Source organism: Natator depressus, chromosome 11, assembly GCF_965152275.1.
Source record: "Natator depressus isolate rNatDep1 chromosome 11, rNatDep2.hap1, whole genome shotgun sequence".
Classification (NCBI taxonomy): domain Eukaryota; kingdom Metazoa; phylum Chordata; order Testudines; family Cheloniidae; genus Natator; species Natator depressus.
Window position 1 is genome coordinate 36,015,786 of NC_134244.1, and position 17,736 is coordinate 36,033,521.

General features: G+C 42.4%; 1 protein-coding gene and 1 long non-coding RNA gene across 3 annotated transcripts in view; one reads left to right on the forward strand and one right to left on the reverse strand.

Annotated features, from left to right (window-relative positions):
• CSRNP3 (cysteine and serine rich nuclear protein 3) overlaps positions 1–17,736 on the forward strand; it is an 87,266-nt gene that overhangs the window by 11,134 nt on the left and 58,396 nt on the right. The window contains exon 2 of one of the 2 annotated variants that reach the window (XM_074967475.1): positions 2,263–2,352. The exons of the other annotated variant lie outside the window; for it this stretch is intronic. The gene's annotated coding sequence lies outside the window, so the exon portion shown is untranslated. The remainder of the gene's footprint in view (positions 1–2,262; positions 2,353–17,736) is intronic. 2 annotated transcript variants of the gene reach the window in all.
• The window catches only part of LOC141995936 (uncharacterized), a 75,226-nt gene continuing 70,531 nt past the window's right edge, over positions 13,042–17,736 (reverse strand). The window contains exon 3 of the long non-coding RNA XR_012641442.1: positions 13,042–13,110. This is a non-coding gene — a long non-coding RNA (uncharacterized LOC141995936). The remainder of the gene's footprint in view (positions 13,111–17,736) is intronic.

Here is a 17,736-nt window from a genome sequence, read left to right on the forward strand (position 1 = left end):
TCAATCCAATTGCTGCTTAAATCGCTGAAACTTACACTGTTTCAACACTGTAACTTCTTCTCACTGTTTGCCATTCCTTACACTTGTCCATATTGTAACTCAAACTCCATTTTAACTTGTCCCAAACTCCATTTTAAAATGCTCACTCCGTTTTGTAAAAGCTTGCTGCAACCTTCATTTTTGCAAAACCCTGCTGTAATCTTATTAGTTTAGTTTAGATGTGTGAATGAGGTATGGATGGATGATGGAATCAACCTCCAGCCCCAGCCTGTCCTGATGAAATAAAGTGTAAACATCCAACGGCTGAAGATGCAGACAACAGCCCTGACAAAGTAAGAGGAGTCCACCCTCAAAAGAAAAGAGCAAAAGTACAATTGAAGAAACATCAAAGCCAGGTCCTAGGCTGAAAGTCATGTCTGCAATTGAAGGGTGATCAATCACACCGAACCCAGAGGCAGCGTGACACAGCAAGACCTATAGACTCTGGATTCAAACTAAAGCCTACAAAAAGGATGATTGAGATGGAAGACTTTGAAGGGTAACATTCTGCTGCCAACATGGAAGGGCATCGGTGCATGCCCAACAGAGACCCAGCTCTTCCTTGTGCCCGGCTTTCCTGGCCAGTTAGCCGCCACAAGCTACGAACCCAAGCCACAAACTCAAGCTACATTCAGGACTGGTAATGATACAGCATCTGCAGAACTTGTGTGTGTGTGTTTGTGAACGAACGTGTGAACGAATGTGAAACTGAATGAAATGTTATAGCTATAACTGACTGCCTACTATGGTTCTTTTTGTATTCACAATAAATGTGACATTTTGTCTTATCCCCTTTAACAAGATCCTGCTGGTTTTTATTTTATTGGTATAACACTGTGACTCCCCTTCTGACAACAAAAATTCCTACAGGAGCCCAGGAGAGGGGACTGAAGCCTGAATCCTGCTGCCCTGGGCAGGGGGGCCAAAGCCCGAGCCCTACTACCCCAGTCGGGAGGGCCCAAAGCCCAAGGGCTTCAGCCCTGGGCAGAGGACCTGTAACTTGAGCCCTGCTGCCCAGGACGGAAGCTGATGCCTAAGCCCCGCTGCACAAGGCTGAAGCCCTCGGGCTTTGGCCCTGGATGGTGGGGCTCGGACTTCAGCAAGTCTAACGCCAGCCCTGGCGACCCCATTAAAATGGGGTTGCAACCCACTTGTGGGTTGGGACGCCAAGTTTAAGAACCGCTGGGTTAGGCGAAAGGTGAGGACAATGGGTGAAATTCAAAATAAAACTTAGATAGGACTTTAATGGTGCACTGACCATATGCTGGCCCTTTATACAGGGGTAAACACTCAATAAGATTTCATGGGCAGTTACATGGTCATAAAGTTGGCTAGCATATGTACCTTAATGGTTATACTTTAAAAAAAAAGTCATTAACTTTTGTGATTTGATTAGAACGGTTACTTACAGGAAAGCTTAAACAAATGGGTTTTGAGAAGGATTTACTAAAATAGATTTTTAAGGAGAGAAGTTGCATTTATTATTCTTCCGCAATTTGATTTTTTTTGTTGTTGTTCAGGTAACTGATCTTTCATTACATCTCTCTGAGAAAGTCAAAAAAGGGAAGAGCTTTGTATATATTTTGACTGGAGTGTTCTAGGTTTTTCCAGCCAAAGCAGAGTTGTGTGTTTCCAGACTGTACCTAGCATATCGTAACAGAAATGGTTAATTTATGCAAAGGGGAAGCCTTCCCTTTCTGGGAATCAAATCCAGGCTGTGGCTGTGAGAGTGCCACTGAATCCTGATCAGTAGACCACCAAGGAAAAGATACAAGAAAGTCCGTCTTTGTGCAGTGTTGTCATGAGCTGGAGAAGAGCATGTGTGGAATGGCAAGGCAAAGGATAGACAGGATCAGATTAGTAACAGCAATGTTGTCAAAAATTCTAGATCTGTTTAACTATTCTCAGGTCAATTGTTCCTACAATGAAGTATTTTAAATTCTTAAATTTAAGTTAACTGCAATTTACGTCCATTATTAAAAATAATATATATGACTTACTGATAGATGAGACTGATACTCTTTTTTGGCAATTGTTTTCCTCACATGCTAGTTGATTTGATGCACAGATGAGGTGATTTGTATGCTTGCTTGAATAAGTATTCTGTTATAGTATGTGAGACATTACTAATAGAATATTTAGAAATTTTAAAGGTTTCTTAACCAGTTGGTGTTTGATTGTATCATTTTGTCAATAATGAGATATGAATTTCATTCTCTTAAGGAAAAATTAAGAAAGTATCTACAGACTGAAAACATGGTTTCAGCAGCCTAAAATCTCCTGCAAGAAACTGGAGTTCTTTGAGATCACAAGGTCAGTAGTTAGTCATGTCCATACGTACATACATTTATATAGCCCAAATTTAGTATAACTGTCTAAAACAGTTGTACCAGTTGCTGGTACAAAAGATACAGTTCTGTTTGAAAAGTCCGTAGAAGGTTTGTTTGTATGGTTAACACCAAACTGGTTACAAACATTTTGCTCCCCAAATGCAATTTTAAGTTTGGTGCTGTTTACCACTGACAGTAGAAGCTGTTACAAGGTCAACGCTTGCCATCAGCTTTAATTAGAACTGATCGAATACTGGAGGGAAAAATAAGTTCATGAATCTTCACTCAGCTCTGCAAATGAATTCAGTTTTGCATACCTGCACCCTTTTGTGTTAACTTTCTGCAAACATTTTAGCAGTTTAGTTTTGCTGGCACATGTGTTCATGGAAAATTAATTTTGAAGTTGTATGAAGAAATGTTTTCAGAAATTGTATTATAAACTAACATATGTCGACATTTATACTGAAGTTCATGCATGCTTATCCAGTCAAAGAATTGAAACAATACTGTGTGACTTATCTGACCCAAAACAATTAACTAACACTTCTGAAATATTGAATACTTACAGAAAAAAATAATTTGAAATCAGTTCATGTAGTAAAAGTATCTCACTGAATAATTAAAAATATTGAATACATTAGAGGAAGTAATGATCTTCAGATAGATATTTCATGATCATAAAAAGAGGATAAATTCATTGGATAAATTTTGTTGTAAATTATTTGTTCAGCTCTAGTCTTCTCACAACTCCCAAATAGCTCTTTTATTCTAAGTATAAGGAAAAACTGTGGTAATTTCCATTACTCCTATGGAGTAGCTTTTAAAAAAGCTATATACAGATTTCAACTGGAAATAAAATGTACCTCATTCTCTTTGGCTTTTGATTATACTACCCACATGGGGGAGGGGAAGGTGGGAGGAGAAACAGTTTTGTACTTGTTGAGAGATTTATCTTTATGCAATTTCTGTCTGTAAGATGTGTGTTATTTAGAATGTGTATTTTAAATGTTCATATATTAAAAGTAAGATGCTGTGTGTAGTGAAAAGCAGAGTAAGAGACAAAAGTGTGTTTCAATAAGTTGAATCTAAAACATTGTGTTGGGTTTTGTTTGTGGAGAGAAGCTGGTCAATCTGGAGGAGGATTCAAACTATGTGGAATTTACACTCATCTGAAATCAGTAAAATCAGATGTATTATATCTTCAGAGCAAAAGTGAAGTGCAGTCTCAGGATTGTGAAGTCCAATCTCAGTCACCTTTTGGATTTCAGAATCAGGCTGTACATGACAATGCAGGACACACAATTTTCTTTTTAGGGTTTTAGTAACTTTTGCCTTCCCTCATTAACCTAAGTGGGAGTTTTAGATTGCAGAATCAGGATCTAAATATCTTCAGACTAGGACTCATTAGCAAATTATGCCAAATGTCAAAACAATAATTTTGTAAGTGATACCGTATAATTCATCTTCGGTGACTGGGGCACTGTGGGTCCTGGTCTTATGTTTTACCAGGTCTGGAGGAGGAAACTATCTGAATCAAATGCAAAGGGGATAAGATTTGGACCAGGTGGGGAGGGGAGGACTAGATTAGGATGAGGAGACTGGTCAGCTTAGGACAGGGGAAAGATAAACTAGGAGTTGGTGGGTAGACAGGGACTGGGAGCCAGCCCAAAGAACCTGGGACTGGGAACCAGGGGAGGGTCATAGGAAACTGGGACTGAAAGGAAGAAGATAATAACTTAGACTGGGACTGATTGGGCCAGGGGACTGGGACTGAGAGATACAGTGGTCAGTGCCAGGTGCCCCAGAGGAAATGAACAGAACCTGTCGCTCATTCCCAGCTTCTGGCAAACAGAGGCTAGGGACACCATTCCTGCCCATCCTGGCTAATAGCCATTGATGGGCCTATCCTCCATGAATTTATCTAGTTCTTTTCTTAACCGTGTTATGGTCTTGGCCTTGATTCAGGGGCAAAACAAAAACCCAGGAGTCAGTGAGCTCTGAGCCTGTGGGGCAGGGATAGAGCAAAAACCCCAGAGTCAGGCATCCTAGCTCCAGCGATGACAGACAAACACAGGCCTCTTGACCTGGTGAGGGGAGGCTGCCACCCCAGGGGTCGGGTGGCAGGGGGGCCTGGACCCAGGGCCCTAACAGTGGCGGAATGGTCCACCACTGGTCAGAGGGGATTCCAGCCGCAACATGCCAACCATGCTTCAGGCAGCGCTACAGCCAGACTGAAGTCAGCTGTCCATGGGCCAGTTCCCCTTGGGGTGCACCTGGAATCACAGGGCATCTTCCATCTCCTCCTGGTAGGTGGCCAGTGGCAATCTTGGCAGATCTGCGGTAGACACATGTTCCCCAGCGGGCAGGGTGTCGCTGGGTTAGGCAGCAGAGTCCGCAGGCTGGAGCAAGCAGGATATGTGTATCTCCCTCAGCATCCTGGCTGCAACTGAGCTAGAGGCTCCGCCTTTTATACTTCCCGTTCCTGTTTTTCACATCTAGTGGGAGGGGTGAGGGGTGGACTCCGCCCACTTGGGTGCAGTGGGTGGTTCCACCCCTTTTGGATCAGAGGGAGGCCATACCACCTCACTACAAGCAGTATGGTCTCTCTCCAACATGTACCCCAGTGAAAGAAAATATAATTGCTAGGCATAATTTTTCTAAAGCAGTTACATTATTTAGGAGCCTAAATCCCATTCAATAGAACTTAGGGTCCTAAGTCACTTAAGTGCTTTTGAAAATTGCACCCTAAGCGACCTGAAACACACTGTCCCTGCCTCTTTGTGAGCAAAGAAAAAAAAATCTGAGCCCAGAAAGATGACATCATTATTCCTAAATAATAAAGAACCTACAGAACATATCAGTAGTCTTCAATATTCTCATATTTATGTGATAGAGAAACTTTGATATAAACGTGTCTAGAAATTCTGGATGGTCATAAGACACTAAAAGCTAGTTTGCTGCTTGTTCCTGTGTAGGAGTAGGATTTTATATTTGTATTAGAGGTTATAATGATTGACGGTTATAATAATGTAGTATGTATTAAATGTATTAATGTATGATTTGATCATCCTGCCAGCCACCCTTTTTGAATAGCCGAAAGAAATGACCCTCTGGGACACTGGTAGAAATGCATCTGACAGATTGCCAGTGTCTGTACTGATGTTAAGGCAAGGACAGACCAGAATAATCCTTATGGCTGATTATGGTCACCCTCTGTTTTAGGATAAGTTACAATGTTTACTTTGGGGTCTTGTTTCCTATATGCATTACAAATTAGGCCCTTTAGTTAAATATACATTTCTTTGTTTTAAGGGTTAGTTAGTAAGAGACAGAATCTTGTATTGTGTCTATGTTAATGAGATTAGAGGTTTAATTTACAATAGGCCTGGGCCCCAATGTGAATTGTTTTGGTCATAAGATTTAGCAAGGTTTAATTTACAATGTCTTTTTGCTCAATATAAAGTACTGCTGTTTGTATACCGTTGAAGGTCTCTGTAAAAGACTGTTTGTGTGAATGAGGAATGCATGCATCAGGAAAAGATGAGGTGTGAAGGCCATTGTTAAAACCAGATGGTCAAGAGAGGAGAAGTGAAGAAATTTAAGGAGACTTATCAGACAACCATCAACACGCATCCATGATTGAGGAAGGGCAGATTGATGACCCTGAGGTTGGCACCCTTAAAGACCAGATTATTGATTAAATCTGAAACCAGGACAGGATGACCCTCTCAAAGGTGCTTTGGAATGTAAACATCAAAAGATAATACCAGTTAAGGAGTAACTGGCCATAAATGACACAGCAAAATCCATAGACTTCAACAGAGAAAAAGGACTATAAGAACAGGGTGCTTTGCCATGGAATTTTGGGTTCATATTGCCACAACTCCAGGAGCATCGGATCGCGACCGACAGAGCCCAGCTCTCCTCTGCGACCAATCTGGCTGGCCACTAGATTGATCCAGACTCTGGACTGGTAACTATAAACATCGACTGGTAGGACTGTGTGCATGGTGTGTGTGTGTGTGTGTGTGACTGAAAAGCATATGCTAACTGCTGTATTTTCAATAAATGCGGAGTATTGCCTTTTTCCCTGGAAAAAAAAGATCCCATGTGCTTCTTATAAGCATAACACCAACTACAACTGTCATCATCGTCATGCACTGTGGGATCTTGGCTTCTGTAGTGTTACAGATACCTGATTTATTTTGGAAGGAAAAAAGAAAATTCCTGTCCTTTAAGTCACTGGGACTGAGAAATTTCTGCAGAGAGATACCTTATTTAGTTCTGTGGAGTGTTTCCCACTCTCTTTGGAGCATCTTTCTCTAGTTTTTGTCAAGAGAGATTGTCTCCTATATGCCTTTTTGGTGTAAGTTTTACTGCTTTGGATCATTTGTGATCATAGATAAGCTAATGTGTCAGGACAAACCGAAGAAAAACAAGAATTTCATCTCCTAAATTTTGGGAGGTGTGCAGACTTCAGTGTTTTTGTCTTATTGATTGTTATTTAAAGTAGTTTTAGAACCATCGCTTCTAGAACTCTCTCTTTAGAGGCCTCTGTCTTTCAGGCATCTCTCTTTGCTGCCTCCAAATCCCTTTTCTTCATCAGGGAGTAACCTCTCTTCTCCACACTATATGGAACCCCTCTGTGCCACAACGACCTCCCCTTCACTTCTCCCTGTGGATCAGCCCTCCTCAGAAATGTCAACAGTCATCACTGCCTTAATGGTATGTTAATCAAAAAGCAAGTGTAATCTCAGGTATGCTTTGATGTATCAGGCAACTCCATTACTCCTCTTTCGGAGTGGCTCCCTCATTTTGAAGGAGGCAGATCTGGATTTCTTTCAGTGTCACAGGGAGGGACTCATGATAGAAATTTTTGCTTATTTGAAAGATGCCAAATATAGTTTTGATTAAACAGGTGTTGTCTTCACTCCACATAAGAGGGAGTAATTGCTAGCTGATTATAATTCTGCTTCTGATTTCCATGGCCAAGAACTCATGTTGCGGGCTTTGGCTAAAATAAAAAAATAACTACAACAGCTTAAATGGATTCAAGCATTCATAAGGATTCAGTAGATAAACAAAGATGGGGAGCATAATGTGCACATTCATGTCTCAAGCTGATTTCCCGGTGGCTGCACCTATGCTCATAAAAATCTGATGCCTTTGCCATTAGTCCAGCTTCACCAGACATAGCAACAATGGGAGCTGTAGTAGAGACAGGTTCAGCTGTTTGTTAACCACCATGTCATCTAACCTTGCTCTGTTGTCGGCCTACAGCAAAATACTTGCAACTATGAACTACAGGGTAGTTGAACTGTACACCTCATACTCTTTAACTCTACAGCTGATAGGATGATTGTCCACTTCAGACAGGACCTAATTTTATATGACAATAGAAGCGTCTTAGAATGTGACTAGATTTGAGTACTGTGAGCATAGTGGTATAAGTCAACCCTGGGGCTTTATAGATTAGATATGGGCTGGGGCTGCTCTGTCTTCCAATAGGTATTAAAAGTGGATACTTACCCACTATCACAATCCTTTGATGAAAAGTGCTGTAATTTGGTGGTTCAGTTCAGAGTTTAAGTAAACCCAGACGCATTCCTGCTATTTCTATTCCATCAAGTGTACCCAATTGCTCTTTTATTTCTTTATTTAGGCTTCCCTACCTAGTAGTCTAATGAGGTCAGAAAGGTCAAAACAGACAAGCAGAAAAGGTCACAATGGCTTATGCATGCATCCTTTTCTGTAGGCTGAAATTCAGCATGCTAGGAACGGGAGAAATTGTACTGTTTGGATTGTGCAGCAAAATAATGACATGACCAATTAGACAAGTGAGTAGCCTTCGTTACCCTTTCCCACAGAATGTACTACTGTGCCTTTCACAATTAGCAGAGATTATCTTTGAGAGAGAGGAAATAAGTGGTTTTTTAACTAATTCATGTAAATTAAAATAATGTTTAGCTTTTTAATTTATCTGGTCCAGGCAATTTTTTTTTACTTATCTTGGCAGGATATTACCCTATATTCAAAGAAATGATACATTTCCATCCCACTCCCTCCTGTTACTTAGACATAAATAAAACTGAAGAGTGTAAAACTGGCATTAAGCTTAAATGTGCAGGATTCGTACTGAAATCCACATTTTTTACAGTAATGCAAAAGAATTCATGACTTCTCTCCTTGTCTCTATTTTTGGCTAGTTTACCTTATCCAGTAAGAGTAATTATTAGGGATCCTTCATATAGCCCCTTTCATCTGAGGATCTTAAATTACTTTATACATTTTAATTAGCTAAGCATAAGACCACAACAGTGAGGTAAGTAACAGTGGGTGATGGTATTTGCCATGTTACAGTTGGCAGAACTAGGGTACAGAGAAGTTAGTAACTTGCTAAAGGTCAGACAACTAGTTATTAAAGACAGGAACAGAATCGGCTCCCAAGCCCACTCAATAAGCTTCCTCCCTTTTATACTCAGAAGTAATATTTTGAACTGTAACCACTGCTAAAGTGTTAATGAAATCTGTGTAGCAAAAATAAATATTGTGCTGGGATTCACAGTAAAGGCTTGGCCCATACTTCATGGTTCAAAACTTGTTTGCAAGAATACTTAGCACAGTTCTCAACCTCCATTCCTAATCCCATTCTCTTTCAGAACTTGATGTTATAGAATGACAGTGTAATTCTCTTTTGATACATACCTACAAGGAAGAGTCAGAAATTATTAAAACAGATATACTTGTTCTCTCCAAACTTTACTGACTGGCATGAACCAAAGATTCAATGCCTTGACCCCACGATCTTAGTTTCTTTTTGTCAAAATCAGAGCACAATACCAAATTATGCATAAAAAGGATTTGTCCCCACCTTTACCCATTTAACATAAAGATTACTGTCATATGGTTATGACAGACATTGTGCCAGGTCCTCAGCTAGTGTAAACTGACATAGCTCCATTTAATTTGATTTGTACCTGCTTAGGATCTACTGTAGTTCATTAAGTTAATGATCTGGGTTCAAGTTAATTTGTGAGTCCTTTGCTGCATGAATATGCCCTTTTTACATTCACAGTGCGATCTGACTCTCACATTTTAGTTTTTCTGGTATGCTATGAAGTGCACACACTGAAAATGTGTTAATATTGCCTTAACACTGCATGTGATAAAATGCTCACATGATTTTACAAACATGTTGGTTTAGTCTGCCAGATACAAGTTATATCCTTGCTTAACTAAACCTGGAATTCTCTTGAAAACTCTATTATGAACATAAAGCTGGTTAAGAACAGTGGCTAGAACTGCTCCCTGCACTGTTTCCAAAACTGTCTGCATGTGCAGCCTCTTTTCCATGCAATCTTCAGTCTTGCACTAGACAGATCTCTAACTGTTGGAAGGTCAGACAGCTTAAGGGAAGGATCTTAATTCTGATTCTTTATTAGAGTTTATCACAACTTCTGCATTCAAATAGTATGTACATGTTTTACCCTTTAGATGGGTAATGGTACAGACAAAATGTACAAATATAAAAAAGATTGATTTGATAGAACAATCCATTCATACAAGGTTCAAAATTAATTCAGTACTTGAAACTTCTGTACAAACCACAGAGATTACTTAGGAACAGTTTCTTCAAACTGTTCTGTGTTGAGATCAAAAGGGTTCTATGTGGCCACAGGAATCCCTCTGCACGTAGCAGTTTGCAGAATCAGAGCTAGCATAATCTTAATGCCACAAGTTACTAATAAATTATAATATTTCTAACCTTGGGAGCTCAAAACTTATGAGACAGACCAGAAAAAATGTGAAATTGGTTTTTAAATCATAGGATTAATAAAAAGAATCACATTTCACTTCTGTAAAAAGAAAAGGTGTACTTGTGGCACCTTAGAGTCGAACAAATTTATTAGAGCATAAGCTTTTGTGAGCTACAGCTTACTTCGTCGGATGCATACAGTGGAAAATATAGTGGGGACATTTTATATACACAGAAAACATGAAACAATGGGTGTTACCATACAGACTGTAACAAGAGTGATCAGGCAAGGTGAGCTATTACCAGCGGGGGGGAGGGAACCTTTTGTAGTGATAATCAAGGTGGGCCCGTTGCCAACTGTGTCCACATATCTATTCAGGGGACACCATCATAGGGCCTAATCACATCAGCCACACTATCAGAGGCTCGTTCACCTGCGCATCTACCAATGTGATATATGCCAACATGTGCCAGCAATGCCCCTCTGCCATGTACATTGGCCAAACTGGACAGTCTCTACGTAAAAGAATAAATGGACACAAATCAGATGTCAAGAATTATAACATTCAAAAACCAGTCGGAGAACACTTCAATCTCTTTCGTCACTCGATTACAGACCTAAATGTGGCAATTCTTCAACAAAAAAAACTTCAAAAGCAGACTCCAACGAGAGACTGTTGAATTGGAATTAATTTGCAAACTGGATACTTTTAATTTAGGCTTCAATAAAGACTGGGAGTGGATGTGTCATTACACAAAGTGAAACTATTTCCCCTTGTTTATTTCCCCTCCTACTGTTCTTGTAAAGTGCTGGAAATGGCCCACCTTGATTATCGCTACAAAAGGTGTCGTGTTCCCCTCCCCCCCCCCCGCTGGTAATAGCTCACCTTTCCTGATCAGTCTTGTTACAGTCTGTATGATAACACCCATTGTTTCATGTTCTCTGTGTATATAAAATCTCCCCACTATATTTTTCCACTGTATGCATCCGAGGAAGTGAGCTGTAGCTCACGAAAGCTTATGCTCAAATAATTTTTTTAGTCTCTAAGGTGCCACAAGTACTCCTTTTCTTTTTACAGATACGGACTAACACGGCTGCTACTCTCAAACATTTCACTTCTGGTTTCTCTTTGGATTTTTTAATTTTTAAAAAAGAACACACATTCATATTTTGGTTGAAAATTCAGAGTGAAATGCACACAAATGAGGGGGCCTCTTCCTTATTTCCTGACTGATTGGGATGGCCTTTTCCTCCCCTCATTCATTTCCCCTAGACTCGCTCTCTTTCTGGGCATCCTCCTCGATCTTTCTTTCCACTATAGGAGCAGCTCATAGGAGAGTAGGTGGGCAGTTGGTCCTGCAAGATGCTTCTTTCTTGGAAAGAACTGTTGGGATAATTTTCCCAACAGGGTTGGAAGTCCATTGTGTTAGACACTATACAAACCAGAAGAAGTCATGGGGGGAGAGAGTGGTCTCTGATTGGGGGAGGTTGGAATTGTGTCCCAAACAAACATATCCAAGATGCCAGCAGCTGTTAGCATGGACCCTAGTAGCCTGGAGAAATACTTCAAAATATTAATAATTTCCCACTTTTCCAAATATATATTATATTTGTAAGCTTTCAATAAACAACGTAAAGCATTCAGTATATATTATGTATGTTTTTAAAAGTATGTGTCTTGCTCACAATTCCCACCTGAACTCACTATTTCGCTTGCAGAATGTAGGATTGCATTTGTCTGTCTAATGTGGACCTAAAATATATTTAATACAGTAACTCCTCACTTAATGTCATCCCGGTTAACGTTGTTTCATTGTTACGTTACTGATCTATTAAAGGACATACTCGTTTAAAGTTGCTCAGTGTTCAGTTATAATGTTGTTTGGTTGTCACCTGCTAGTACAGTACTTTGTCCACTACTTGTGAGATTCTCTGGAAGAGCAGCCTGTTGGAGCTAGTGGGTGGGGGCTTGGAACCAAGGTGGGCCAGCAGCCCCCCATCAGCTCCCCAGCACCTCCTGGCGGGCCCTGTAGATCAGCGCCTTCCTCCTTGCGCCTCCCGCCCACTGCAATCAGCTGTTTCGCGGCATTCAGGAGGCTGCGGAGGAGCACGGATGCAGCACGCTCGGGGGTGGGGATGGGGGTGGAGCAGGGGCAGGAAGAGGTGGAGCGGGCCTGGGGCAAAGCCAGGGGTTGAGCACCCCCAGCACTTCGGAAAGTTGGCACCTGTGCAGCTGTGTATGTGCTGTCGGAGGAGGGAGTGGTGTGCTCCAGCGGGATAGCGTGGGTTCATCATCGTGATCAGTTTCTGCAGGGAAGTGTTTGCAGCCGGTGTCATGCGTCTATTGTGTCTCCTCCCTCCTGCCTCCGTCGGTGCTGCCTTGTAGAGTGTGAGGCTACATTAACAACAATGTGTTAACCCTGGAGGGCTCAGCTGAGTGCTAGTTCATCATTTAGCAGCAAGGCATTCCCTGGAAAAAAATTTCCCTGGAACCTAACCCCCCCATTTACATTAATTCTTATGGGGAAAGTGCATTTGCTTAACATCATTTCACTTAAAGTCGCATTTTTCAAGAGCATAACTACAATGTTAAGCAAGGAGTTACTGTACTATAGAGTGGCAGGAACTGTTCTGTGTAAGTGCCTGAGGGGAGTTGTATGCAGAATGCATGTGTCTTTCTGTTACTTCACGTGTTCACTGAAGGTCTGGCCTGTCTTATTTTAAGTCAATGGCAAATCTCCTATTGGGTTCAGTGGGACAGGATCAAGTCTCATCAATAGAGGGGAGAAGAGGAACTTCCTGACAAACACACGCCATCACAGAGATCCTCCCCTTAGCCTGGGCGGAGGTCCTTTAGTAGTGGGTGGGCAGAAGCCCGCTCACCTCCTGGATCCCAACAGGAGCACTCTTCTATTCTTCTGGTCTGAATCTGTCACACTGACTTCCAGCACTCTCTTATATTCTTCTGGTCTGAATCTGTCACACTACACAAACAAAAAAAAATTAGTAAAAAAAAAAAATTAGAAAAAAAGGTCTTAATGGTTAAAATAAATAAATAACTGTAAAATACTGCATTCTGAACTGAAGTTTCCATTTCTGTTGCCCCACGAACATAGAATTAGGCATGGTTCCTGTTGAGAGGAATTATAATCTAATACAAACAAGACAAAACACAGGACAGCAGTTCAAGAAAGAAAGGTTACAGAGAGATCATTGGAGAGGAACTCTTTATAAGAAGGATTCATAGCAGAAATGAGTTTTGACGGGATGATTTGAAAGAGATGGATGGCATTTGGTGAACAAGATGTGTTCAGTAGGCCAGGCTAAGAGGGGGGCCATCAGTACATTATTAACTGAAAACTTCCTTTATAGTGCCTCCTTTTAGGTCCTGCAATGTCCATCCCTGCTGTGTAGCTCTGAATGATTCCCCAGCATGCATTATACTCTGATATCTGAGCTGTCATGGAAACTAGCTGGAGCATGGAGCTGGCTTATGAAGTGAATACAGGGATGTGTCAGGCAGCCTGTTTTAAATGTATTTGGCTTTTTTCAAAGTCTCTCTTTAAACAAAACAACATCTTATCTCTAAAACAAAACTAACATGATCCCTTGTAGACACACACCATGCTCCATTGGGATTCTCGACATTTCATGAGGGCGCAAGAGTCATATCTGGCTGGCTCTGAAGGGGATGGACGTGGTTGTACCTTTTATTTCCTTCATGCCTGATTTATGTAATTTTTAGACATGATCTGTTCAGGTGATTGCATAGTGACTGGAGAAGGCATAAACCTCCACATTTTTTCTCCTGGTCACATTACAGTCAGAATTTGTTAATTCATTTAAATAATTAATTTTATTATCTGATGCTGCAGCAGGTAATAGCTTCTTTGTCACCTACTCCATGTCACTCAGTACAATAGTACACCTGCCACGTCGCTAACGTGCACTATTCTGGCAGTCTAACCACCTGTGTTTAGGAAGCATGTGAGAGAAAACAAAGTGTGTTTACAGAAGAGAATCTGTTCATTGTCTGAGTATGCTAGCTCTCCAAGCTCATACAGCTTCCCCTGCAGTTTGCTGGATTAGGGTGCACAGTTCTCCCTTTACATTTGTCTCTCAGAAATCAGACTGGTGGGAAGAGCGGTTTCATTTTGATTTATGGTACCTGAATTGATCTGAGGTAAGAAATAGCACTTCCTTTTTTGATAAGTAAACATAATTGAAATTTTTTTGTGTTCAGGAATCATAGTATAAACAACAACAAAATAAACCGTATGATTGTGCATAACTTATTTTTAATGTTTAATTCAATTAATATCTTTACATAGCTATTTTTGGGGCCTATCGTCAGTCTCACTCTGTCACTAAGCAAGTTAACAATTCCAGTAGTCTCTGCGGTGTTCTTCATGGAGACAAGAGGCAGGGTATAGTTATAATGAATGTATTGAAAGATTCTTTGTTGAGACCATGTGTATCTCTCTCTTTCATGGTTGTCTGAACACAGCCTGGAGAGCTGACTCTTGCTCTGTGACCAGATAACCGGTACAAAAGGGGCTACAGACCCTTTGGGGGAGTAATCCCTGGTGCAAGAGATCTTTGCAAGAGTCACAGAGGCAACTCCGCTGGGTCCATGATCCCCTGCAAGAGGTCCCGGTACTAAGTATATGTCAAGGCAGTGTCAAGAGCAGGACTAACAGTGGCCAGGGCTTTCCCAGAGACCACATGGAGTGCCCTCCATGGGAATAAGATCCAAATAAAAGAAAAGGTGGGGCAGTCTGAATGACCCTGCCTTGGGTGACAGCATTGCTAGCTGGAGGCACATCATCACCCCATTGCTGTCACAGACATTCCCCCGGAAAAGTAAGTACAGCCTAAACTGTATTTTTTTTCCTGATAGCACCCCTTCCATGATAGAGGATTCCTCTAAGGGGAGTGCCTGGTGCAGTCATTATCAGAGGGAGTCCTGGTAGCACTGCTGCATTAGAGCTAGGGTTGCCCAGGGGTCCAGTGTTTGACCGGAACGCCCGATCAAAAAGGGACCCTGGCGGCTCTCGTCAGCGCTGCTGACCGGGCCGTTAAAATTCCGGTCGGCGACGCAGCAGGTCTAAGGCAGGCTCCCTGCCTGCCCTGGCTCCGCATAGCTCCTGGTAAGCAGTGACATGTTCCTGCATGCGCGGCCAGAGAGGCTCCATGAGCTGCCCCCATCCCAAGCGCCAGCTCCACAGCTCCCATTGGCTGGGAACCATGGCCAGTGGGAGCTATGCAGGTGGCTCCTGCAGGCCAGGGCAGCATGCAGATCCTCCCTGGCCACCCCTGCGCCTAAGGGCTGAAAGGACATGCTGGCTGCTTCTGGAAGCCACCTGAGGTAAGTGCTGCCTGGAGTGTGCACCCCCTCCTGCATCCCAACCTCCTGCCCCAGCCCGGAGCCCCCTCCCGCACCCAAACCCTTCATCCCTGGCCACACCTAAGAGCCCAAACCCCCTCCTGTGCCCCAAACTCCTGCCCCAGGTTGGAACCCCCTCCACGCACCCCAAACTCCTCCTCCCCTGCCCTACCCCAGAGCCCTCACCCCCAGCCAGAGCCCTCACCCCCCTGCACCACAACCCCCTCATCCGTGGCCCCCCACCCCAGAGGCAGCACTCCACCTGGAGCCCTCATCCCCCCTACACCACACCCCTGCCCTATCCCTGAGCCCCCTCCCGCACCACAAACTCCTGCTCCAGCCTGGTGAAAATGAGCGAGGGTGGGGGAGAGTGAGCGACAGAGGGAGGGGGGTGGAGTGAGCAAGGCGGGGCCTCAGAAGGGGTGGGGCAGGGGCGAGGCCTTGGGGCAGAGGGTGTGGCAAGGGTGTTTGGTTTTCTACAATCAGAAAGTTGGCAATCCTAACGAGCTTATGCTACCATTGAGTGACAAGGGATGCCAGGATGCCAAAGCCAATGCAGGTTCTGTATTCAGATAGCTCTAAACTCCTGTATGTATTTGGTGGCCCCACAATGCCTACTGTGGGGGCCCAGACTCCACTTCCCCAATGGAATGATCAAGAACCAAGAGGGGGCCTTCATGGAGACTTTCTCCTTCCTAGCCCCGTCTCCAGAGCCATCCTTAGGCATACGCAGCTGCGTAGGGCACCCAAAAATTTGGGGCACCACCAGGACAGCAGGTAAGAGCGGGTCAGCATTCTGCATGAGGGAGAGAAGGTACGGGGGTCTCTGCGTGGAACTGTGACTCCCCACTGCCGGGCAGCTTGGTATCCTTTGCTGCCTGCGCCCCCCTCCTCCCAGGCTGCAAGCCTGGGCTGCCACAGCGTCTGCTGTGTACAAAGCTCGGTATGTGTCAGCAATGGACGGGGGGTTCTTCTGGAGGTCCGTGGGCACCGGTTTAATAATACTGCATAGGCCCCATAAATCCTAAGGACTGCCCTGCCCATCTCATATATTTTTACTGTAGGAGGGAGAGTTTTTAGCATCTTAATTGTAATTTAACCTTTTGAGAAATCCCAGCATTGAGCATAAAGGGATAAAACATTTTTTTGTAACCTGACAAGAAGGGTTGACTGATGTTATGTATTTTATGTGGTGTTAAGACAGCTTGCTGCTATTGTCTCTTTGCAGAACCAAATTTTTCTTGTTAAACTATTTAACTGTTTATGTTTCTTATTTATTTTTGCTCTAACCTCCTGTTAGTTTTTGTTATTTTAATTTTCCATTTTGTGTAATGGTCCCCAGGAAATGTGACAATAACTTTCCTTTGTCTTGCTTTATTATTCTTCTCCATCTGGTAAACCTTTTTATTTTTCTGTTTTCCTACTGCTGCAGCAGCAAAAATGTCTGCCTTTTGTTTATTTCTCTCTACACTAGCATCATGACCTCATCAATTGTATTAGCAGGGGAAAAAATAGGCATAGCTGTAGCTAAACCAGTTGTTCGTTAGCAACCTGTCTAGTCTGCCTTCCTTCCTACTTATTAATGTATACAGCTATAGTGTTTCCTGCTTAAGAGCTCTTGAAGGGTCCTCGGCCATGAGCCATCTGCTCAGCCACTGTCTTTAGGTGTGTTGGTGTGACCATATCAAAATGGTGGCTTTTAAAAAAAAAAATTGCTGACAATGGAATTCTGAGTTTAAAGAAAATGTTTAGAATCTGGATGCGATTCATCACCAGTTTAATCTTTTAGTCATGAGTAAGTTTGGGTCATATCCCAGAAAATCTTATCTTTCAAACTTTAATCAGTTTGATAGTAAAATTTCTGTATGTGGAAGCTTTTTATTAAACTAGATAGCCAGGTTATTTTATTTGCGTCTTTAAACATTATTCTGATTGAGATTTCATTATAACTCACAGAGACTGCCCCTTGGTTGTATTACTTCAGGTGTGTGTTTGTCACAAGATGGGCCCGTTTCTGATGCCAGTGAAGTCAATGGGAGCTTCACCATTAGCTTCATTGACTTGAGTGGTGGGAGGATCAGATCCATGGTTCTCAGTGTTCATAGGTGCCAGTCTCGTTTCTACAGAAGTCCATCACAAAACTTCCATTGAGTTCATTAAGACCAGGATTGGGCCCTTAATAAGCAACAAACTGATAATTATGTATTCTAAAGAGGGAGTTGTT